The sequence below is a fragment of the Sinocyclocheilus rhinocerous genome, unplaced genomic scaffold (genome assembly GCF_001515625.1).
Source record: "Sinocyclocheilus rhinocerous isolate Xijiao unplaced genomic scaffold, SAMN03320098_v1.1 scaffold1613, whole genome shotgun sequence".
Classification (NCBI taxonomy): domain Eukaryota; kingdom Metazoa; phylum Chordata; class Actinopteri; order Cypriniformes; family Cyprinidae; genus Sinocyclocheilus; species Sinocyclocheilus rhinocerous.
In genome coordinates, this window is record NW_015640045.1 from 210,509 (window position 1) to 237,007 (window position 26,499).

The window sequence follows — 26,499 nt, forward strand, 5'->3', positions numbered from 1 at the left end:
GTGCACATCTGAGAGAAAATTAGACAACAAAAAACACACAAGACATAAATGAATAATCCTTGAGAAATAAACATTTATAAGACACATTATCAATAATCTTCAAATATTTATGTAGTCAAAAAAAGTATATCATATCTAATTTATAATTTTACATAATTGAAGGTAATGAAATCAGTTACATCAGTCACAAAATATTACATAATCTTGCTGATAATAAGATTCTATTCTTGAGCCATGGACATATCAAGTGTAATAAATGATGATGTGCACTGTGAACAAACATTTATATAGAGTTTGACAGAGCAAAACTCCTGTGGATGACATCAGCTTAGTTGATGAAATCTAGAGCTAAATTTAGATTTGATTGTGTTTGGGGATAGACATGGAGCACTGAGGCACAATCATACATTTACATTTCATTTATTTGCAACATGCCATAAAAGTCCAAATCTAGATTAGTGCACAAACTAAAGTAGAAATGAAGAGAAAGAGCAAAAAATGCAGTTAAAGTCCCCATGAAATCAAAATTTAAGTTTTTTGGGTGTTAGTATCAATATGTTAGTCTTAAGGTTATCTATAAGGCAGTGTGCTCCAAAAGAGTGACAAAATTTGCATTTAGAAGATATAAGCATTCAAAGCTTGCAGTTCGTCACTTCCGCCAAAACGGCTCAACGATTTTTTTGACGTCACATCGTACTTCAGCTTCTCATCAAACTTTCTGTCCAATCAAATGCTCTCTAGAATCCGAAACGCCCGCCCCCTACACTATAAAATAGACGCTGAAGCCGCGGCTGAAATCGGTCACTTGTCCACAGAATAGGTATTTTCTGTACAGTGAATGGCACGTAGTGCACTATATAGGGGACAGGGAACGATTCAAACAGTGTAAATATGCTTTCCATTGAGGAAAAAAAGAAGTCTGGTTTCGCGCTGTCACGCTAACCACCACACCGCACACACACACTGCTCCGGTCCAGAGACACGATAGCACGGAGCAGATCACATGCGCGAGTCGGCACAGACCACAAAATGTATCGGAGCTATTTGAATTCTACACAGAATGCTATATTTTATAGCAATATGGATGAGATTGTGGCTGGCATACCCTGTCAAATGCAGCTTTACGGAGCTAAATGGCTCTAGCCCAAGCTGTGATATAAACGAACGCTATTGGCTATTTTAAAAAGGGTCCCGCCCTGTCTTCCTGTTTCAGTTAAAATGACATCAACACATACAGTAAGGCTGCGTGTTTCTAAGCATTTCAGGGGACCTTTAAACCAGATTATAATCCTCAATGCATTCCATTTCTCTTCCATGTGACATTGAAGTTAAATTTAGCACATTTTGCAAAGGATTGTGGGGAATGGAGTCCATGACAGAGTGGCAATGGTATGGGATGGACTGCTATCTGGTGGCTATCAAGGGCACTCCAGCTGGTGATCGTGACATAGTCCCCTCCTAAGGAGTACCTTCCAGATGCTCCTCAACATGATCAAAGAAGTCCAGGAGGGAGACGGAGTGGAATTGGACCAAGGGGCGGGGTCCACGGATTGGAAAAACTGGAGACAAGGGCCAAGACCAAGGTGGGGCCGGTGGAGCGGGAAGCCAGGGCTGAAGACCACCAGGGCGGAGCAAGCGGAGTTGAAGACACCCACGATGGAGCAGAAGACCACCACAGCTGATCAGATGGAACCAAAGATCCCCAAGGTGGAACGGATGACCACCACAGCAGAGCAGATGGGACCGAAGATCCCCACGGTGGAGCAGAAGACCACCAGGGTGGAGCTGATGGAGCTGACGACCACTTCAGTGGAGATGATGCCGCAGGGGATCACCAAGATGGCTCAGACTGAGCAGATGTCCACCACAGAGGAGAAGGTGGAGCAGTAAACCACCACGGTGGATCAGGCAGAAATAGAGAGCACAGAGAGGTTAACAATGGCCACTGTGGCCGTAACAGGGCAGGCCAAGAGATCAGGGATGACCTCTGTGGTCATATCAAGGCAGACAAAGAGTACAGGGACACTCTCCGTGGTTGTGTCAAGGCAGGCAGAGAGTGCAAGGATAACCTTCATGGTTGTGTCTGGACAGGCCTCCTTGGCCGTGACAGGACAGGTAAAGAGCTCAGAGAAGGCCTCCTTGGCTATGACAGGACAGGCAAGGGATTCAGGGACGGCCTCTGTGGCCATGACAGTACAAGTAACAAGCCCAGAGATGGCCTCTCTGGCCATGACGAGACAGGCAAGGAGCTTGAGGATGGGAACCACAGGACGGGAAGATACTGAAAGCACTGGACTAGTGACCATTATAACTGGACATACTGGTGACCATGGTGGGCCAAGCTCCATGGACACCAGTTTATGGTGCCCTCCTCCCCCTATGCGTCCTCCTTTGATTCTCCAACAGTAAAGATGGAACCACTTAACAAAAGTTCATAATCCAGATATTCAGTCAGTGACCCTCGAGAACCATCACAGATGAGTTTAGATTGATAATGTTCATTGAGTCCATAACAAAACAAATCGCATAGTCTGGGAGGTCAGAGGAATTTACAATGTCCAGAAAGTCCTGGATGTGGTCCTCGAGGGACAGCAAACTGACGTATCCTTTCCAAAATCATAATCTCATAGTGGTAGTGTGTCAGTTGAACCACTGATTACCTGATTTTGCAGCGGCATGCAAATGGCCACATAGCGCTCCATACACATGGCACCAATGGTCAATGCGACTGCTTCCATTAACATGCAGATGGGGATACAGAAATGCAGTGGTGTTAAAACAAAGTTGTATGATAAGAGCATCACAAAATCTGTCAGAAAAAGAAACACTAGGTCTACCAGGAGAGAATGGCCAAACAATATATAACGTGTTTCTGTCCTGAAAGTCTCTTTCTTGGAGAATATTAAGAGCATGAGGAAGATGAGGTAGATGAAGGGCCACACAAAGATCTGGGTCAGCACCAGTGAAATGCTCCTCTGGACGGGGTCAACTTGGATCAGTTGCATCTGCTCATAGCTACTGGCATTCTGTATGGCCATTGTGTGCACTGCATCTGAAAGACAATTAGACAGACAACAAAAACACATTTACAATACACAACATATTAGGAAAATAATTACTAATACTTTAGAATTAAAAATTATTTTTTTAATGAATATGTAAATGATCAATAAACTTTAAATACTTATGCTGACTGGACATGTTTTCAGTTTACAACACAGAAAGATAGTTTGTAAATAACTTTGCTGTACCATATGCTGAAAGTATTCTTGACTCTATCCTTAAGCCCTAGTCATATCAGGTGTAACTTTACCTGCATAAGCCAAATGATGAAGTGAACTGTGAACAAACATTTATAGAGTTTGACAGAGCAGAACTCGAATGGATGACACAATCTTCTTAGTTAATAACATCTAGAGCTAAATTTAGATTTGCTTGTGTGTTGGGGATATACGTCGCGCACTGAGACACAATCATGCTTAAAACATATAAATTATGCAGTAAGGTCAAAAACATTAACCTGAACAAGTAATATATGCAATATGGTAATATATGCAACACAGCAGTTTTTTCAGAGTTTGGCTGTATCATACATACTCTCTGCTATTGAAACCAAATACAAATATCCAAAGTACGTAAATCTGAGGTTAATAATTTTCTTCTGCTATCACGGTTTCTATTTATAATAAATTATATTTATTTATTTATTAGGGACTAAGAACTAAGGGAAAGTTATTAAATCTAGGCACACAAATAGAGGACCGTCTGAATATTTACCATGGCAAATTTGGAGTCTCTAAGTCAAACCCTCAAGTGCCCTCTGTTTCCTCTGACTCCTTGGCTCATTCCAAGTCGACTGAATTTTTAGTGTTCTGGATTTTCTGAAAAATCAGCATCCTAGACATCAATTCATCCTAGACAGTTTTTCACGAACATCCAACAGAATCATCTGCAGACCATGCTGACAAAAAGTTATAGAATTCAAGTTGATCAGTCTAACCATTTTCAATTAACGTGCAAACGAATCATGAAGAGCATGGCAAAATGGATGTGAGGCTTTATCTTTGCAATGCTTTAGCATATTCCGGCCAAACTTGGTGTGTGTTATGACAACCATGACCTGTGTATACATGAGCAGTTTCAACACAGCGCCATCTACAGGTCAAGTGATATGAAAAATAGAATGTTTTGCTTATAACTATTTAAATGTTTGACCATTAATCACAAGACTTGTCTCTTTAGATTTGCAGTGGCATTCGAGTCAAACAATATCTAATTTTCCTATGTAAGCCTACGCAATTTATCTGCCATTTTGAATTTTGTCTTAAAATACTATATTTTTTAAATACATTGGCATATCATTATTAAAGTCGTATGTGTCAAAGGTACCATGCCTTAATGTTGCTCAAATAGTGCCATATTGTGGTCAAAATTATAATTCTATAAAATACTAAGAGCTTTTGATTAGTTTTCCTTATTGTCACCAGACTGGTCTTGATAGATTCCTTTAGTCATGAGAACATTGATACCCAATCATGGCATATTTGGCTGATTTAGCTGTCGGCCATTTTTAATTTCTTCAAAAACCTACTTTTTTACACTTCTCCTAGATCGTTGGTCCGATTTTCATGAAATTCTACTTAGATCATCAGCGCCAACAAATTTGATAGCCATTTTGCCTGAAATCATTAACAAATGTCTGTAATTATTACATTTTCCAGTCAGGGTTAGGGTTATGCCATGCTAGCTTAGCTCTTCATTTTGCTTCCATCGTGCTTGGCCTCGATAACACCTTCCTTCCTTCCTTCCCTACCTCCGTAACCCATTGAAATTCACAATTCAGTGGAAACTAATGCAAATATGATGGGGTGCATTCATGAGACATAAGGCCTTATGATTTTCCAGTGTTCATCACATGCTGCATGACTATATCTTGAGGCTGTGAAAGTTAGCTTGCACTGTTAGTCAACACAAACATGAGTAAAAGGATTTTGTGAATAAATGTGTTTGTCTGACCGTAGTTGTGGTGAGTGTCACAGTACATATTGTACTTGATTAAATGTACCATAGTGTTGCTATTTTATTTTATTTATTTGATTGATTGATAACTTGACATGAGTGCTTCTGGGGCCTAATCAGTGCACAAGCAATACAAAACACACAGTTAGAAACTTTGGATTACAAACAACTTTGAAAGATGCATATTTGCTGTCAATAATACATGTGTAGACCTCAGGGCCCTCAGTCTACGTCCACAGACAACCCTGATGTGTCATTGTTTGATATTTTGGGGAGGGGGAGGGGGAATGGAGAAAATACAAGATTATCATTGCATGTAAAAGCAGTTCTGGTTAGCAGTAATTGTCCATAAAATCTTTAGACATAAATAACAAATATACTGTAGATTCATTTTTGGATATGTGCTTATTTTAGGCATCAGGCTTTTGCCATTTATTGATCACAAAAAATTCTTTGCTTTTATATATACAAAAGTTTTTTCAGGAAAGTACCATATAACAGAATTTTACTAACTGTGCGGGAACATGAAGGTTGATGATTCAGATGCAGTCATTTATTAATGGATAATCCACAAATAGAGTGGGCAGTCCAAACAAAGATATCCAGAGCACAGGCAAACAGGAAAATACAGGGGAAAACAAAGAATCCTAGAGCCAAGATATAGGAGCACTGAAAACAATAACCAGGAAAGCAGTGCTAACACAAGCAAGACAAAGCAATGAATGAGAGGGAAACCAGGATTTAAATATGGTGAAACTCATGAGGCAACAAGACACAGTTGAATGCAATCATAAGATTAGACTGGGCAGAGAATTATGGGTAATGAAGTCCTTAATAAAGTGGCAATAGTCTAGGATGAAGTGCCTGTGTTCATCGTGACACAGAAAGCCTTATATCAAACATGATACCTATAGATTTATCACGTTAAGGAGAGTTATTGAGAATTATTTTGTCACATACCTGGAAACTGAACTGAAAATGAGAGAAACACTGTGAGACTCAGTGCTGCCCATGGAATTTATGTTCTCAAATGAATACAACGTTATGTCTGCAATAGGCTAATTATTATTTAATTTTATTTTCATAAGAAGTGTCAAATAAGAATCAATGTTTCACCACACAAACATGCAAAGACTACATTCATATAGCACTCAAGAAAGTGTCTTTCTTGAGTGCTATATGAATGTAGTCTTTGCATGTTTGTGTGGTGAAACATTGATTGGTTTTCAGAAAGAAAAAACGAATCTATGTCAAAAGTAAATTACCCATTTATCTTAAAAAGAGATGAATTCACCTTTGGTATTATTGTATGATATACATGCCCATGATCTTGACCTGAGTTCTTTTCTTACATGAATATCTTTTTGACATAATTAAACCACTGAGATTTATTAGAAAGTGAAAAATGTCATGTATATGCAATGTTATGCGATATGCTAGGCCTAACTAAAATATTCCCTAAATACACTCTTTTTATTGTAAACGGCATGCTTATTCCAACAGTCACACTCAGTTAAGTCATAAGAGATAGATAAATTAATTGCATGTAAAAGGTATCTTCCCAAGACAGATCTTGTTGTTGGCCAGATAAAATCAAAATCTTAGTTTAGGACAATTTTTACACAAATACTAGTGATGGGACGATTGATACCGAGGCTCCGACGCTCCGACGCAGTTTTCAAAGCACTATTGTATCACACACTGTGCCGATGCTTGTATCGAAATGACAATACCACGTGATTGATGACGTCTGAAGCTTCGAACGTCATGCAGTATCGGAAGGTCGGGACAGCTGGTTTGAAAAAAATCGGCACTTCGCATGACTCGTGTGTTTGACTTTACATTGACTTGGTTGTGTGTGTGTGTACACTTATTTGGGATTCAGTAGAATAGTTTAGAAAAACCTCAACACCAGACAGAAACTGAATGCACGTCACACCTCTATTGCATTTTATCATGTTCTAGCTGGGGTCTCAGAGACCCCAAACAGCTCACCCAAAATATTGTTGCTACTACTCACGTCAGTTTATTAATTATAATCACACACTTGTATATTTTATATTATTGATCAATATGTGAATCCACTGACCGGACTACGCATGACACGAGCTGGCACAGATTAAAAACTTTTTCAAACCATCCTCTGCTTCGCGATGTTTCGTTAGATAGGCTGGAGAAACCGAGTCTGACCACCAGATGTCGCTAACGCGCACTGTGTTAAAAAGCTTCGAGTAATTAATCGTTTTTCGGCACAATTTGATGAAAGCCTCAAACGGTTCAGAAAGCCTCGGTTTCCCATCACTAACAAATACTACGGAACACTGATGCACTTGTTATAAAGAGTGTGTGATATGTGTTATGGGCTGTCAAGCATAAAGAGCACACGATGAAGGAGTAGAGTACAAGTAAGATCTTTTAATGGACCAACGGGGAGAAACAAGAACATCAGTAATCCAATAGAAAACACTGAACTGAGGAAGACACAGGGTTTAAATACATGGGGAACATAATCAAGCTGAAACCAGAACAGGTGTGGAGCCAATTAACAACCAAGGGAACGAACTAGGGAACTAATGCAGGGGAACAGAAATACAGCGAAAAACTAAACCAAAATGAAACAGAACAGAAAATAAACGTGACAATATGTTGCAAATTTCACTTTATGGCATGCTTTTTCATATATGTCACAGAAGTTTGATTGTCAACAGCTACAGCTGAACATAATCACCTTTGTTTGTCAGTGTCCAATTAGATTGTTTTTGATATAAAAAAGAATTGCTGCATAAAATGTCTCATCTCTAAGCCCGATATAGCATTATATATCAATATATAGAGTGTCTCTGTTCTTAAACTCTCTTTCTTGGAGAAAATTATGAGTATATGAGGAATATGAGATATGGAACAATGAGACAATCATGCTTAAAGCATTGAAATTGTGCAGTAAGGCCGAAAACAAATTATACATTCAATAAAAGAGTTTTACAATCATTTTAAAACTCTTTTATTGACAAAAAACATACACAGTCTTTACACAAAGTTTTTTTTAAACTTCAATTATATTAAGTTTTTTTTCTTGCTCATTTCATATTTAAACATAAATCTGCCTTTCATAATAAGATGCAAGCTCATGCAATCATAATAGGTACTTTTAAGACAAAATACTTTTTTAATGAATCATAGACATTCATAGATTATATATTTATTTATTTATTTATTTATGTAATACTAAATTTTTCGTTTTATTTATGAGCATACTAACATCAATAATGGTACACTAAAAAAATGATAGATGTAAACATAATAGGTACCATAATAGGTTTCTAAATGCTGCAACGGCCCCATGACTCTCCAATTCTAAAGTCCATCTTGATGAATTAATACATCTTCTAGACACTTACAAGTACAGGCCGTAGTTGGGTAACCACAATTTTGCTCCTGTATTGACAGTTTGCGTACTGTTCCCTGTTCCCAATTTCATCTGGGTGTGATATGTCCAACAGCATTTTCTACTTTTTGTAACAACTGGTTATTTTTCAAAAGTTATTTATATATATATATGTGTGTGTGTGTGTGTACGTGTTAAATAAAAGGAGTGAGGAGCTTCCATTAGAAGCTGACTTCTTGTTTTCACAAGTGGTTATGCAGCAATATCGTTATATTATTGTTGAGTATCACAAAGTCCATACATTATAATCACATAACTTTTCTTTCTTTAAAGAAAGTTTCACAAAAGTTTCACAAAACTATTGTGGTTATTTTTCAAAAAGTTCTCACACCAAAAGTTATGTATATATATATATATATATATATATATATGTGTGTGTGTGTGTGTGTGTGTGTTAAATAAAAAGAGTGAGGAAGCTGACTTCTTGTTTTCACAAGTGGTTATGCAGCAATATCATTACTAATGTATATTTGTTCAAGAGATATTGAGTATCACAAAGTCCATAAATTATAATCACATAACTTTTCTTTCTTTAAAGAAAGTTTCACAAAACTATTGTGGTGTCTTGGCTGCTGCACTTTTTGTGGGCCAATGTTTATTAAACATATTTACATCATTCTAACAGACATTCTGTGTGGTGGAGGTATGACTCAGGAGTCTAATCAGAGAGTAAAATCATTATATAAACAGTTGCTTTGGAGCTTGGTTCGGTGCGAAGGGATCAGGCAGCTTGGCCACCTCTTGCCAGGTGGGTTGTATCATTGCCAAACAATTAGGAAACGCAAATTACACTGAAATGCAATGTTATGGTTTACCACTGATGGCCTTCTTAACAACCTCTAAAGCACATAATTAGCCACATAGGATTTGACTCTGGGAAGATTTTGTAAACTATTTTCTGTGATGCATGTCTGATCCTTAGAGATTTTACCAGTGTTAGAATGGAAGGCCTATATACATACATATACATATGCGGGTTATATCATTGGCAAACAATTAGGAAACACAAATTACACTGATATGCAAAATTGTGGTTTACCACTATTGGTCTTCTTAACAACATCTAAAGCACATAATTAGTCGCATAAGATTTGACTTTGAATATTTGGTCAACTATTTTCTGTGATGCATGTTTAATCCTGAGATTTTACCAGTGTTAGAATGGAAGGCCCAATCCACCAATAAAAAAGATAGATAAAATAAAATAAAATAATTAAAATAACAATAAAATAAAATAACATTAAAGGTAACTCTATATTGTATTGTAGAGCTCTATATTGCTCTATATAAGTTTAAAGACATGACAGTTGATTTACATTTACAACATATATATGCTAAAACTAAAATGAGCAAAGATATAATATCCAAGCTACTATAACAAAGTTTAATATTAACATAAATTCCAGCCAATTAAATAGTTGGAGAGCAGCAGCAATTCTTGTTGTTGACCTAAATCATGCAGACAGGGATATGCAGAATTTCAACCCCCCTTAATGCTCCAGATCTTCTTTATCATAAAGCTTGTTGTTTGCTCTTTGCCGCTCGATGTTTCCCTCTTCCCTCCATATTTAAGGTCAGTGCACTCCATAAAACAAGCAGCTGTGAGCTACGTGTCTCATTGCCCTTATGAGTGACGCATATGACACTGCAGATCAAGCTGCCAATGTACTTTTGTCTCTGAGTTCAGCTTTTTCTACCGCACTGCAGACCAAACAAAATGGTCAAATAAGGCAGAGCACCACAGTTCATAGTCAATAATTGATAGCTCTGTTAATGACTAGCCATAAGAAACATACAAACATTCTGAATGTGCTTATCCAGCAGTGAATATTTGACAACTTATATAACAGATTCGTTAAAAAAGAAAAATACTTTACTACAAAATGTCTTTATTACATGCAACTTAATACATTTAATAATTTATTGACATATAACTTATAACTTATTTAATAAATTGAAAAATAAAAAGTTTCAAGTAATTATTTTTTTTAAGACAGTTTTGATATAGGGTCTTGTTAACCAGATGAAGAAATCTTGTATACAATATATGGATAATTTTTTTTAAGTATATACATATGATTGTTATCAATAATTTTGCAAAAGCACATTGCCTATTGATTCACAAACAATCCTTCAAGTTACAGCCAACTCGATTTGTTTTGTTTGGATTGTTCGTTTGTTAATTGCTATAACGATGCTTTGCGTCCATAGCGTGAAATTAATCCATCCTTCGTGAAAACAAATCCCATTCCTTTGTCACGAAGCAAATCTTCAGCAGTACAAAAGTGGGCTGCCCATCTAATTATCTTTTAATTTCTCTTCCAACAGAGGCAGTGTGGTGAGTGAACAAGTGTAAAGTTTATGGAATGGAAATCAGATCAGATGCAGAATCTCCTATTAATAATCCAGTGAACATTACATTAGATGTTTGAGATAACTACTGCTATTCTATATTGTTCTCATTTACTACATTCCAGACTAAGTACATTTTCTTTTGCAAACTTCCTTTCAGCCTTTGTAACATCAGCAGCTCTGCAGAGTGCTTGAAACCATGCAGAATCTGACAGACCTCCCAGGCAACACGACATCCAGCATTAACCTCTCTGTCATTGTGAAGGTGTGTGTGGTGATTCCGTTCTTCATTGCCTTCCTGTTCTTCATCCTCCTGACGCTGTACACCTTTGCATCTCACAGGCAGTTCTTTGACAGCTCCCGTTATATCCTCTTCACCTACATGCTAATCAACGACACCCTGCAGCTGCTCTCCTCCGTATCCCTTTTCTTGCTAGCAATGGGTGGTGTGCAATTTGCAATCGTCTTCTGTGTTCCACTGCTGTTTGTGTCCACTGCTACCTTCTTAAACTACCTAAAACACCCCAGCTACATAAAGCTAAAAAGCTAAAGCTACCTAAACACCCCACTCATCCTTTCCACTATGTCATTGGAGCGCTACATGGCTATTTTCTACCCTCTTCACCGTCCTGCCATCTGGAGATCTGAAAGGATTTGGATCATCATTCTAAGCATGTGGATCATCAGTTGCATCCTGCCCACCGTTGACTTTGTCTTGATGCGACTCAAGCCCAATGTAGACATCCATTCAACACCTGTGCTCTGCAAAACCACTGTGCTCAGTGCTTCTCACATTCAGGCTCTGTTCAAAGTGAGCCTCAACGGGATCTTCTTTGCAGTGGTCGCTGTGGTTATCCTCTTCACGTACATTCGGATCCTGCCGGATGCGGCAGGACCGGGTGTCAGTGAGGAAGGCTCTGCACACAGTGCTGCTTCATGGGTTCCAGCTGCTCCTTAGTGTGATGGCCTTCTCCCAGCCTGTTGCAGAATTCTTACTTTTCCAGCGTGTAAACTTGTCTCAAGCAGATATATCTTTTATCTATTATTTCTGCTTCATCCTGCTTCCCTGCTTTCTGAGCCCACTCATTTATGCACTCTAAAGAAAAAGGGTTCTAAACAGTACCAGAAAAGGTTTCTTCGGCTTGTAACAATAGCAGAACCCTTTTTAGTGCTAAATAGAACCTTTTATATAGGGTTCCATATAGAACCATGTTTTGAAAATGCTATATAGGACCTTATTGGTTTTATAAATAACCTTTTTAATGATAGCTTTTCATTAATATTACTATGTTAATGTCATTAATATTAGTATTATTATATATTATTTATTAATATTGTTTTTTTACCCCTCTATCTGCCTGGTCTTATAATATCTTGAAGTGTCTATTAGGGTTTTACATAAAATCAACAACAGCAACAACAACGTGTCAATTAGGCACCTTTTTAATGACGTGAAATTGTAGCAATTGTAGTGTTCTAACAACAGTTAATAGCAGAATACATTAATGAATGACAATGGACATTGAACATAAATAAATGCTTAAAGAAACAGAACAAAATAGAACATAAAATAGTGTACTGAAGACCAAGCTCCAGTGAACTCGTTTAGACTTACAATGTGTCTCCTTTCATTTGTTTATGTGAAAACAATTGTTTATGAAGGTCAAAAGTAGTATGTGAGCACTTCACAATATTAAAAGGAAAAAGTAATATAAATTCAAGGGATAACTGGGTATGTTTATGCATAAACCCTAGTAATAAAAAAAATATCTAACAAAATGGACCAAAAATTCAATATCTTTGTTGAGGAGAGTATCCATCCTTACCTAGAGCTGGTCACACTTGCATGTTCTCTTAAACTAAAAAGAGAAAATACATAGGAAAGTTCGAATTTATAGACATTTTAAGAAAGAAATGATTTACCTGTTGAGAGTGTGTTGACAGTCTGTGTTGTTGGATGGCTGAGCTCCAGAAAATCCAACAATAACCACAACAGCAGCATGTTGTGTGAATTATGTTTTTATTGACATGCAAAATTATCAGTGCTCTTAACAACAGTTATTAGCTGAATACATTAATGAATGACAATTGACATTGAACATGAATAAATACATAAAGTAGTAAAACACAAAATAAGAACAAAAAATAGATTCAAGTTCCAGTGAAACATTCACAATCCAATCAATATGATACCTTAAAGTCCATCATTTTGGTGTGATTAAGTGGCAGTTTTTCTCTGCAGATGATGAGGTTGTGGGATGTGACACATCTGAAATACACAATTGAGTTTAGAGTGTGTCCATGTGTTTGTGTAAAAACAATTATGTTTATGAAGACCAAAAGCAAAAATGGACAGTATGTGAGCCCTTCACAATCTTAAAAGAAAAAAGTGATATAAAGTCATGGGATAGTTTTAATATTTATTGTGACTGGGCATGTTTATACATAAACCCAAGTAATAATTAAAAATATCTAACAATATGAATTATAAATTCATTGTCTCTTTTACTTAGTGGAGAAGAGGAGAGACGTTTCCACAGCTTAGCAGAGCTGCACACACTTATATGCGACCAAAAAAAAAGGAGATAAGAACATGTTTGTTTGGAAGCCAGTTACATTTTTAAAGTTAAATTTGTATTTAAATTTTAAGAATGAAATAATTTACCTGTTGAGAGTGTGTTGACAGTCTGTAGTTAGATCACTGAACTCCAGAAAATCAGTAATGAGTTGCTTTGTCAGTTACAGATTTGAAAAACAAAAGGGCGGGAATAAAGAACCCTAAACTCTAACACAAAGAACCATTTCAGGTTCTAAATAAAACCATTACTGGATGTAAAGAAACTTTAAAGAACCATCTTTTTTTTAGAGTGTGGGCTTAGAGATGAGAGCCTCAGAAGCTATATGAAGAAAGCAATGTCTTGTTATGGTGCACGTATGGACCCACATAAAGAAGTCAAAATAATTAAATAACAGTGCAAGAACAACAGGTTTGTTTTTTTACTGCTTTTGTGAGAGTGACAGATCAAGCATTTAAAATCAATGTAAATTCTGTAATCTATATCTATCTATCTATCTATCTATCTATCTATCTATCTATCTATCTGTCTGTCTGTCTGTCTATCTATCTATGTTCGGATTGAAAATATATTTTAAAAAATGTAAAGCTAAATAATAATGATGTGCATTATTTGCTATAAAAGCAGGTTGAGAATCTTTGAGAATGAAAATATATACAATTCTGTGAAAATTCAGAATTGCATTGTAAGAAAGTTAATGTCGGACAAATGAATAATAATAATAATAATAATAATTATTATTATTATCATTATTATATAGTATTATTAATATATGAATAATAATATATAATTTGGCCTACAGTTGCACAAACATTCAAAAGTTTGAGGTTGGTAAGATTTTTTATGTTTTTGAAAGACTTTACATTTACCCAATCTTGATAAAAAATACAGTAAAAACTGTAATATTGTGATATATCATAATATTAAAATAACTGCTTTTATTTTAATATATTTTAAAATGGAATTTACTTCTCTGAATTTTCAGCCGCCATTACTTCAGTCTTCAGTGTTGCATGATCCATCAGAAATCATTCTAATATGGTGATTTAATGCTCAAGAAACATTTCTTATTAATGTTGGAAACAGTTGTGCTGCTTAAAATCTTTTGTGTTAACCATGATATATTTTTTTATGATTCTTTGATGAATATAAAGTTCAAAAGCATAAAAACAGAAATCTTTTGTAACTTTATAAATGTCTTTACCTTTGTCACTTTTACTGTCAATTTCATGCATACTTGCATAATAAAAGTGTTAATTTCTTAAAAACTTAAAGAACTTACTTACCCTAAACGTTTGAACTGTAGTGTATAACGTACATGATCTAAAAGTATATTTGTGAAAATGTGAGCACAGTCTGGTTTTCTATGTAGATATGGAGGCTGTTATCAAGTAAAACCAAATCTGACATTCATGATGCTCATTGTCATCTGCTACACTGCAATGTGTGTACTGCATGCTTTTTTTTGAAGTAATATAAAATATATTCCACACAACCATCAAATTTATATGCTAGACTGTTTGAAGGAAATTTAAAATAGATACTTTGCATTTTAGAAAATAATGTTGCTGTAAATACATATCCTATTCATACACATAAATGTATTACTCTTACATGTTAGATTAAAATGAGCACATTCCATATCGTAGTACAGTGTTTCCCAACCACTAGTGTGCCGTGGAATATTATCGAATTAAAATAAATAAATATATAAATAAACATACATGCTACATATTGTCGCTGTCGGCCTGAAATTTCTTGTCCCTATATTTCGTCTTTTTTTTATCAGTGCTATTGGTCATCTTTACGTCTGTTTGTGGGTTTTTACAAATATTTAACTAATGAAAAGCATTTAAAAGAGCTTGTGACTAAACCTCGTAATGCCATTGGATCATCAAACTGTCGGCGAAACCTTAAAACTCCACCCCTGCCTCCATTCAGAATGAAGTGCCGCGCACAGTTTGGAGACAGATCTCTGCTTGTTTGCAATACAAGGGTAAATACAGAACTGATGTTTGAATAAGTACAGCGTTTTCTTCAATCAAGAAACAGTATTGTATTGAAACAGTATTGAAACAGTAGTCTATTAAGGCTATTTATTTTTTTTGTATTTGAAGAGTGGAGAAGAGTCTTAGTATAGCATTTGCCCGCCATCTAGTTGTAGGCAATATAACTTACTGTTTTAAATATCCTACATAGTGCATCATCTTTCACGAAGTTTTTACCAAAAGTAACAACAAGAAAAACTGAGCACCCATATACAGTAGCTACAATAAACTTTATAACCTGTAAGCTGATGAAAGTGTAATGCGATGCACTTTATAAGACTTGTAACCCAAAGGTCGTGGGTTCGATACCCGGTACCAGCAGGGATTGTAGGTGGGGGGAGTGAATGACCAGCGCTCTCTTCCACCGACTGCATTGAGACCTTTGAGCAAGGCACAGAACCCCCAGCTGCTCCCGGGGCGCCACAGCACATGGCTGCCCACTGCTCCGGGTGTGTGTTCACAGTGTGTGTGTGTGTGTGTGTGTGTGTGTGCACTTGGATGGGTTAAATGCAGAGCACAGATTCCGAGTATGGGACACCATACTTGGCTACACATCATGTCCCTGTCACTTTGCTGCCTCAGATGCGGCCGTTCTAATGACGGACAAAAAAACCAAAACAGATTTCTGTCATTCGCTGGTCAAAAACCTCGTAACTCCATTTGAGATTGATGTTAATAGCACATAGCAAACAATATGCTAAATGTGCCATGACATTTCTGCAGTTTACATCCATGCATGCTTTTCAACCCTCATAGCTATTGCCCATACACCTTGTTTGTGACAGGTATCAAAAAGTAAAAGACAAGTTATAATGATTTTATGGTAGATAATAAAAATACAAGTTATAATGTTTTTATGGTAGAAAATAAGGCTAGAATCTAATGTTTACTGTATATGCAAATACACAACAACAGTGTCTGTGGTATTAAGAAGCTGTTTCTAATGTGAATGTTCCTTGCTACATTCTGAAATGTATGTGCTATCACCAGCAAAGTACATAATTTTAGTGTGTAATGTAAGTATACAGCCAGTATGTAGGTACTGACTACTAATTTCCTTAAAAATACTAGTATTTGTGCTATATTCCATCTGTATATGCTTCCTGTGCTTTATGGTGTCATATTTTCATTTAAATACTTCTGTGTATTCTACATGAAACATAACCTTTTAAAAAAAGCACTGATTTCAGGAAATAAATAAAAGGACATCCAAAATGTGGTGCATTCAGGACAAGTTTGGGAGACATTGTAATTACCAGTAATTGCCCCTTTATTGGGAAAAAATAAACAGTGTAAATAAAATACAAGAAACAAAAATAAATGAAAATCAACATATAAATATAAATACATAAATAAATATATAAACAAATCAAGAATTAATTGTTACTATGTGATTTATTTGTTAAAACTGTATTATGTAATGTATTTGTTTATTTAACATATGATATGATTGGGCCAATACAGAGAGCAAATGTTTATTGACCACACATAAAAAACAATAATAGTTTGTGCTTATTAGAAGCGTTATGACAGTTAGATTGCGTCCCTTGGGCCTAATTAAAGCACAGAGTCATGAAATAAACATGTTTTCATCCTGCTTTGGGTTAACTGACAAAGGTAACAAGCAACAATGAGTAGTCTCATGTTACATCTCTCCTTAGTTACCATTTCTGTACCAGATGCTCCTCCAAATAACTATATTACCTCTGCCGAGAGACACATTTGAAAATAATCTGAAGTGACACACATTTATTAACTTTATTAGATATAATAACCTGCTAATACTGTATTTAATAACCAGCAATCACCATTTAACCTTATTATTCCAGCAAGCCATTACCATTCCAGGTCATTATATGAAAGCAGGACTATGGTAGTGATGACACATTAAAAAAAAAAAAAAAAAAAAAAAATCTGAAGAGACACACATTGTGTGAGTCCCCCAATATTAATATAAATGTACATTTGAACATGTTAAGCTTTAACACAGACTAAGGAATGTTATGCTGTAATGATGCTAGACTATTTTTAACAATAAACTAATGACTAGTTGTTTGACATAACTATTTTGGAGCAACATTTCTAATCAGATCTTGAGTTTTGCATCCTGTGATACCCTATGATTTAATTTCTGCGGATCCATTTTCTAAACTTGCTAGTTAACGCCAATGTGTGGTTTTCTTGAGCTTGGAATATTTTCTCTGGTCAATAATTAAATATTTACTCGCTTACCTTAATAAACAATTAAATCAATAAAATGTTGAGTAAGTTAAGAACAGAACAATTTTGTGATTCTTTTTGCATTTTTGGTAACACTTTACAATAAGGCTTCATTGACATTAGTAACATTAGTTAACATAAACTAACAACGAATAATAATTATAAATCATTTATTAATCTTAGTTCATTTACTAATACATTAGTAAAATTAAAAGTTGTTTCTAACATTATTTATTGTACCTGAGCTCACATGAAAAACAACGAACAGTTGTATTTTTTATTAACTAACTTCAATTTTATTAACTAACTTCAAAGTTAAATTCTGATTTAAAGCATCTCTAAAAATTGGACAAAAGTAAACAGTCTTTTTTTTTTTTTAGTAAAAGTCAGTTCATCATTGATTCAGTGAAGTCATCGTCCAGCTCAGTTCTCTTCTCTTCCAATACTGTCTGTGCAATCAAATAGACAATATTGCCCATTATTAAATGTCCCCAAGTAAGCAAGCCAAAAGGTGACTGGTAAGGAACCCAAACTCCATCTGTGACAGAAACGCAGAAAGAGAAACCAGGTTCTGTCGAGGGGCCAATTCACTCCTCTGGCTATACAAAACCAACATGGCGTGGTTTAATTCCAGGCTGCATGACAAGTCAGAATAGCCTACATCACATGGTGAAGGAGTCAAAGCTGGCCACGGGGTCTGTGAAGAGAACTCATCTGGTTCTCGTGGTCTTTGCTGAGGATTTGAGCCAATGGCCATCTAGTTGACGATGTCTTCACAGGTTATCTGTTTCTAGGGCTCATCTCGTTGTCATGGTCTCCGCTGCCATTTAGGGCTGTTGTGGTTGTAGGTGCTCATCCACCATCTGGTCTGGATACAGACTGGGTCTGGGTGACTACGGTGACCATCTGAACTGGAAATGGACTGGATCTTGGTGGCTACAGTGACAGAGCCAGTGCAGTGTTGACAGAACCGGGTTAATGGTCATACTTCCTGGTTCTAGTAAGAACTCTAGCTGCTGCATTTTGGGCCAGCTGTAGTTTATTTATTAAGCACAATAATCTTACAATAATCTAACCTAATAATCTAAGATTGAAAATGTTAGAAATGTGGCTTTCAAATGAAAGATTGCTATCAAATAGCACACCTAGGTTGTTAACTGACGATGAAGACCTGGCAAAGCAGCCATCAAGTGTTAGACAGTGTTCTAGGTTATTACATGTGGAGGTTTTTGGTCCAATAATTAACACCTCTGTTTTTAAAGAATTTAGCAGTAGGAATATATTAACTATGTATTCCGTTAGTTTTGTGAAATGGTATGTTTCGTCAGGCCGTGAAGAAATGTAGAGCTGAGTATCATCAGCATAACAGTGAAAGCTAACACCATGTTTCCTGATGATATAAGAGATTTGAAATTGCACTGATATCTGCGAATTTTAAATGATGGTACAAAACAGATCAACTAATCACACTAGCAAAAACTTCTCAATTCCACAAGGCAGGGAAAAAGTAATTATAGCAGCAACATTGTTGGTATTCTTTCTTTATGTAAATAATGTACTGAAATTATTATTATTATTTATTATTATTATTATTATTTTTTTTTAAGACTGCACCAAGATGCGTTATATATTTTTCACCTACACCTTCCTTTGTGACTGGCTGTTTGTTATAACCAATATTTTCCTGATCCTAATCTTTCTCAATGTTACAGTGACTAGGAATATGTTATGTCAGTTGTGTCATAAGTTAGGTTTGTTGCCCTCCTTTTTTCTCTCACTCTCTCGCTCTCTCTCTTTCTCTGCTTCATCCCTGCATTCGGTCCACCTGTTCGCAATCCGATTGCGATTGCACCTGTTCCTCTTTGTTCTCATCTCCTATGCTATTTAATGTTGCCATGTTTCTGGCCTCTTTGCCAGTTTATTGTTGGACGTTTAATGTTCATGGTATCATTTCTGATTTACTGTTCAAGAAGTCTATCTCTCAAGTCAAGTTAAGTCTAGTCTGTCTTGTCGAGTGTATCTCACCTGTTTCCTGTCCAGTACCCTGCTGCCAGCGTTTGTGTGTCATTCTGGACGCTGTCTGTGGAGCTGTGTCTCGGCTGGGGCTGCTCGCTCACCATTACCAACCTGCTGCAAATTCAAGTTCGTCTGTGACTGGTGACTATCCTGTGTTTCCAAGCCATATCTCCTAAGTTACTCCAGTTCTGCGTCCTGCATCTTCCCTTTCAGTCTATTAGGACGGCAGACTGCCTAAGTTGTTTTTTGGAACTGAATAAACCCTGTTAACTGCACCTTTGCATTTGGGTCCTCTCTCCCCACTCTGACAAGTTGTCACATATTTGGAAGTACTAAGCTTTGCTTGCCCACTCAACCTCACAGCTATGAGTCTGGAGCGCTAAGTGGCCATCTGTGTGCCTCTGCAACACTCTCAAATCTCCACTGTGTCCAGATCGATTCACTGCATTCTCATCGTCCATGTTCTCTGCTCCTTGGAGCCCATTATGATCTTTTTCATCTTTGTTGTGTCAGTTCCACTCTATGCCTATAAGAAAAAGGCTCAATGTCAAGTTAAATTGCTTATTGTCCACACATGGCAGGATCAGCTGAGATCAGTTTTTACTCTTCTTTTACAGTTCTTTGCTATGATGTTTTGCACTATTTTGTTTTGTTATGTCAAAATCATATACTATGTTGCAAAAATAGCAAGCTCGAATAATAGTAAATCAGCTGTAAAAGGCTTAAAAACAGTTGTTGCCTCCACTCATTCAGCTTTGGTGTCTATTTGAGCAGGCCTTGTTAAATGTTGATATTTCCATATACACGGAAGTTAGGTAGCCTATTTTGATTATATTGTGTTTATGCTGGTCCTGCAGTGCTTCTGTCCACTTGAATATGGATTGCGGGATGAAAGATTTTTCACTGCTTTGAAATATTGTGCATTTTGTGCACAAGATTTGCTGATGCAGATTTCTATTAAGAAATTATTTTAAGAATAAAAAAAAAATCTTTATTTTGTGTCTGAATTTTAAATAACAAAAATAAATAATTAAACAATCACAAACAACCAGGAACATTATAGCAGCATCATAATCAAAGTGAATATGGGAGAATAAGCATATTTGGTTACACTTTATTTTTAGGTGTCCTTGTTACAGTATAATTATACACTTAAGTACTGAGTAATACTAATTAACTACATGCACTCACTATATTGTTAGGGTTAGGATTATGGTTTGGTTTAGGATTACTTGCATTTAATTATGCATAATTAATTTTTATTATAAAAGTAAGTACATGTAACATGTGTAACAAGGACACCTTAAAATAAAGTGTTAGCGCATATTTTATTAGAGTAGCAAAAGCTGTATAAAGCATAATGAGTGTGGCATGTACATTTGTGGCATATTAAAAATGGAACTAGAACATAAACTGGATTTGTAACCTTTTTGTAAATTTCAGTTATCACAGTTTGACAACTCAATGCATTTATTTTCCATATTAAACACAGGCCTAGTATTTAAATCAGCATACAGTCTTTTTATATGAATGCAAGAAAGCACAGCTAAATGGCTCCATCTTATGACTGAAAACGGTTAGACATGTTACACTGTAGTTAAATAGTTTCTGTAATAGTCTATAAAAAAGTTAACATAGACTGCAGATTATTAATGATATGGTATATAAATAGGCTATATAATAAAAACTCTTTAACTAAAAGAGGCAGAACGCATAGTAATGTTAATGTTAAATTAAATTAAATTGTTATCATCTAAAGTTCTCTGCTTTACTTTGTTTGAAAATGATTCTGTCAACAAGTTTAAGTTTTAGCAGAGTGTATAATTGCAGTTTCAATTCTTGTGTTCCTTATGAGTTTATATTTTAGGGCAGATATATTGTGGGAGCTACATTTCTGAGGTTTGCTTATTCAAAGTACTTCTTTAGACAACAGGCAGTCATTATAGCAGTATCAATCCTTCACTGCACAATGACTCTCTTATAAAATGTTCCAGCTGTTCCATAACTTTGGAGTAATGGAATACAGTGGCAAGAAAGCAGCAGGAATACTATTGGTTGTTCATTGGACTTCACATTCAGTTTTTGAGGAAGATCTTTATACTGGGTTGGTAATTCACACAGTATAACTTTGGTACCTCAATGTGGAAGTTAGACCATCAAAAGCATTGATTCAGGGCCTCATTACCCAAGCTTTACAGCAGTGCTAGTACAATTTCGAAATGTTGCAAGTGTGAAATGTTGCATTTAAAAAAATATTAACATATGTGTAGGGGGAAAAGCCTTATGGGACATGAACAAATGACATGGGTAAGTAGCAAAGATCACAGACCAGACCTAAACCCAGGGAGAATCACAATGACTCTGTTTCCATCACCAGGATATCTGACTCCACATGTTTGTGACTCAATTTTTCTGTCGATCAGTTAAAAACGGGTTTCTGTTTCATTTCAGTAAGATTAATAATTTAAAAGTTCTTTATAAACGTTTCTTTGTGATGCCATGATATTTATTTGTCTATAATAATACGCTTTGTAAAGTTTCTACAACAGGGCCGTGAACAGGGGGGTGGCCCGGTGGCTAGAGCCACTGCCCCTTTGCCCTCATCAGCTGAGTTGCCCACCAATCCCCCGCCCCCCCAATCCGCTCCGTGTTTTCCCGCCCGCTCCGCAGCATTTCTCATGATCTGTGTGCTGCTCTCTGGAGTGGAGACCACAGTTCCCAATGTCGTTGCATTAACTTAACAGGTAGATGCATTACACATTACAGTCAGTGGATGATTCGCTTAATTAGTAATTTGGTAGTTTGTTTTTGCATTTTTGTCGGTAATGATTTGCTCTCGGTCTTTTAAAAGTGATAATAACAAAATATCCATGTTCTTAGAATTAGAATGTCTAATCAAATTATTGTACCCAAACATTTCTAATATAAATAACACAAAATTCGCTGTTGTTGACATACTTTGTAGACAAAAAAAATGCCTTCGCAAAAAAGAAGACAGACACAGAGAGAACTGCTAAAGGCAGTTCAACATTGCAAACATGAATACAAAGCTCCAGCAAGCCAGCAGGTAAATCATCATATAGAATATTTAGCAGTTTGTCACACTTTAATTCTTCTAATTATATATATTTCCCATTATAATCACTTGTCTTGATACTAGTAATCTATAACACATCATATTTTATTAAAACCATATTAACAGCAGGCCTATAAAATAGTTAAAAAATAATATAAATGTTCTAAATGATTTGTTTATTAGTATATAATATAGATTTATGCTGTAAAATATTAAATTAAATGTCTAATACTTATAGGGGAGAGTGGGGTAAGATTAGCCATTTTTACTTATGCGGTCCTCAAGATAAGTTAAAATGATGCAGAAGTACAATGAAAGTATCTATCCTATATCATATCCTAATGAAAGTATTCCTATCATTTTAAATGATCATTATGTATCTATGACAAAGGGTTCTAAAAATATGGCTTCTTATAAAAAAAAGTGTTCCCATGGCTCAGTTTGCCCCGGGTTAGTGGTAATATTTAATTGTTTGCATTTCTGAAACAATATGTTGAACAGTAAAGTTGTAGCCTTCCTAAAAACAAACTAAACAGAGCGTTTGTTGGCCATTAGGGACTACAGGTAGAAAGACATATCTGATTATAATCCGATGAAAATTATCAGAGAAGGATTTGGTGCACTTGTACACGGTCCCTATCAAATAAACTACAAAATATGTATATATGATAAACGAAACCAGTAATATCACTGTCACGGTTCTGTGTAGAATGAACTCGCACGAAGATGAAAGTAAAAGGCTTCAATATTATCCACACATGGTAATCCACAACAGGAAGGCATAAGAAACACGGACATGTTGACGAGAATGGACAAAGAAACACTGCACTGAATACAACTTATATGGGGAGGATAATTGACAAGACACACCTGAACATAATGACACAATCAAGGGGAGACAGAAACTAGGTCAATGGAACATAGAGGAGAAACAATAATGTACAGTATGTGGAAAATAATGTGTTTTTTTAACTTTAAACCGCATAAACACATTTCATTACACCAAATACACAAAATAATGTTCTTTTTAGCAGCATCATATGACCCGTTTAAAGTAAATGGGTGCCTTCCATTCCCCCCATATGTTTCTCCTTTTCACAGTCTGGCAGAAATGATGGGTGGTTCCAAAATACATGGTCACATGATAGTAAAAGTGTACAGTTGCCAAGAAACAGGGGGTGGGTCAACTTACCCCACTCTCCCCTACTTCCATTGAAGATGGAAATTAAATGAATGTTAACTGAAATTAAATCAAATATAAAAAACCTTTTATATCTATTTTATAACAATTTTATAACCATTTTAATCTAGTTACCAAAGCAACATTTCTCTTTTTCATTTAGTTCAACTTGATGTACTAAACTATATAGACAGATAATAATAATAATAATAATAATAATAATAATAATGACAAAAAGACACAACAAAATTACTAAAACTATTTTAAAGAAATTACTTTTACTAAAATGAAAATGAAAATTGAAAATATAAAAATAAAAACAAATTTAAAAAATCAAACTCTCAAAATCTGGGCTCACAGGAGATGCATTTTACAAGCAGATGTAAACAGATGTCTTGGCTGACTACTTGTGATTGGATCACTTAATGGATTTTAATATTAGGTATAAACAGGGCCAAAGATTCTCATTTTTATGGATGCATTTTGCAATCTAGTGAAGAATTTACGCTTGTAAATTATTTTCAATGTTTTTTAGACTGGAAACATATCTTACGCCCTCAGTCTCTCCCAGGAACTATTGCTTCATGGTAAACCTCTGCAGTCTACTATCAGCCGACAGCAATATGTGAGACAGTGAGAAAAAAATATTTGGCCAAACAGATCCATTTATTTTTAATGAATAAATAAAGATTAATTTAAATATAATCTATATGTAAAGTTCTCTATCATATTCCATCACAGTGCAATTTCTATCATGTTTTCTAGTTCATATGAACAGTAGGGTACATTTCAATGTGGATAAGTATGAGAAGCTCCTTGATGAAAGTCCGCCTGTTACTAAGCAAAGCTTGGATTTGAAAAGGCCCGACTCCACCTATCTGAGAACCAGGAATGTCTATGAGAAGCTGTGTCAAACAAAAGGTTCTCAGGTATCATTCCACACTATGCTCCGCAGCTTGTGATTCAAACAATGTGGTGTTCACTGTTCAACAGAGGCTATATCTTGCTATTCAATACCATCTGTTGTTAGAAGTATTATAAGCTACACAAATATTAAATATTAGCACATATGTTAGCAAAAGAAAAGTATTCAGACATTGCCACTCAGAAGTAATTTCAAGAATCATTGCAATTGCAACATTCCACTAAACTTCCCCTAAATAACTTCATATGATTCCTATCATAAAAAGAGTAAGTACAAAAAGCAGCAAAAGTCAAAAGTTATGGCAAATCCTCTGTGAAGCTTGGTAGAATTCCTCTCATGACAGCCTGAAGAAAGTTGCACAGCAATGTACAAAAGTGAATTATGCCAGGTTTAGATCGAAAAAGGTCACATGAAATAACAACCTGCTTTAAGTGTGTAATTTCTGCACGACTAGTGGCACCAAATAGAATTTCAGTCTGTTTGCTTTGGCTCTTCAGTCATGTTGGACAATGACAACATTGGCTCAACCAATGGTGTAAACTTGATACTTGTCTGTACAACAACAACAACAACAACAACAACAACAACAACAATGATAATAATAATGCACTTTCTTTTTGCAGCCAAAACATTTTGAGAACCCTAGGTTGTTCTGTGACTATTTCACCAATGGAAACCCTGGTCTACGTCTGCAACCAATTAAATGAGAGCTAATCAGCCTGCACCCTTATGTTGTGCTCTTCCATATCTTTGTCACCCGAGCTGTAGCTAAAAGCATCAGAGAATATGCTGTTCCAGGGGTGAGTGCCTTTATGTGGAACCATACAGAATTGGATATGCAATGAGTATTTTGCCAAGATGTGGAAGTAATTTATTGAAAATTAAACAAGGCATCATTGATGGTGCAGTATGCTTGCTTTGATATAAAATACAAGCAAGAGTGAGTGAATTTGGACCATAACTGGAATGTTACTAAGTCTTGGATCATTTTTGGATTGAGGGGAAATGGTTGGCAAAGACTAGAACTCTCACTTGTTGCCATTTCTTAGATGAGTTTATCTCTGGAGTTTATCCATTTTCTAATTTGTCCTCTTTTGAACAATTCATTTTTGAACAATACATTTTTCACCCACTTTTCATCTTACTGCTTAAACAAATGATGTATGCCAGTTACTGGCCAGCTCAACATGGATAGACTCTTCAAAGTGTCTGTATGAAGCCAGTTTCTCAAGAGAGACACAAAATTGTGTGTGCTTTTCCTCCTCTTCCAGGCATATTTAATCATACAACCAGTGGTGTATAAAGTCCCTGAAAGCCATACTCAAGTAAAAGTACAGATATCCTACCAGAAAATGACTTTGGTAAGTTGAAGTCACCATTTAGAATATTACTTGTGTAAAAGTCTTAAAGTATGTGATATTTATTGTAAATAAATAAAAAAATACTTGTGAAAAGTATTTTATAAATCTTAAACGTACTTAAGTATTGAAAGTAAAAGTACAAGTAAATGCAAAATGGAAAAAATAGCAAATTAATAATATATATAAAATGTTCATACACAGCTTGAGTAGCAAGATTGTGTTTAGTTTTAACTCTTTCTTCCATTTTGCATTTTTGGGTAAGAATAAGAAGCACTTCATCC

The 26,499-nt window shown here is 35.7% G+C and overlaps 3 pseudogenes; all 3 read left to right on the top strand.

The window, feature by feature from the left end:
• The first annotated feature begins 10,562 nt into the window (after positions 1-10,562).
• LOC107752389 (olfactory receptor 4N2-like) lies at positions 10,563-19,814 on the top strand (annotated as a pseudogene).
• A 227-nt stretch (positions 19,815-20,041) lies between these two features.
• On the top strand, positions 20,042-20,650 carry LOC107752390 (uncharacterized; annotated as a pseudogene).
• Positions 20,651-24,458: 3,808 nt separating this feature from the next.
• LOC107752395 (prolyl 4-hydroxylase subunit alpha-3-like) overlaps positions 24,459-26,499 on the top strand; it is a 6,601-nt pseudogene continuing 4,560 nt past the window's right edge.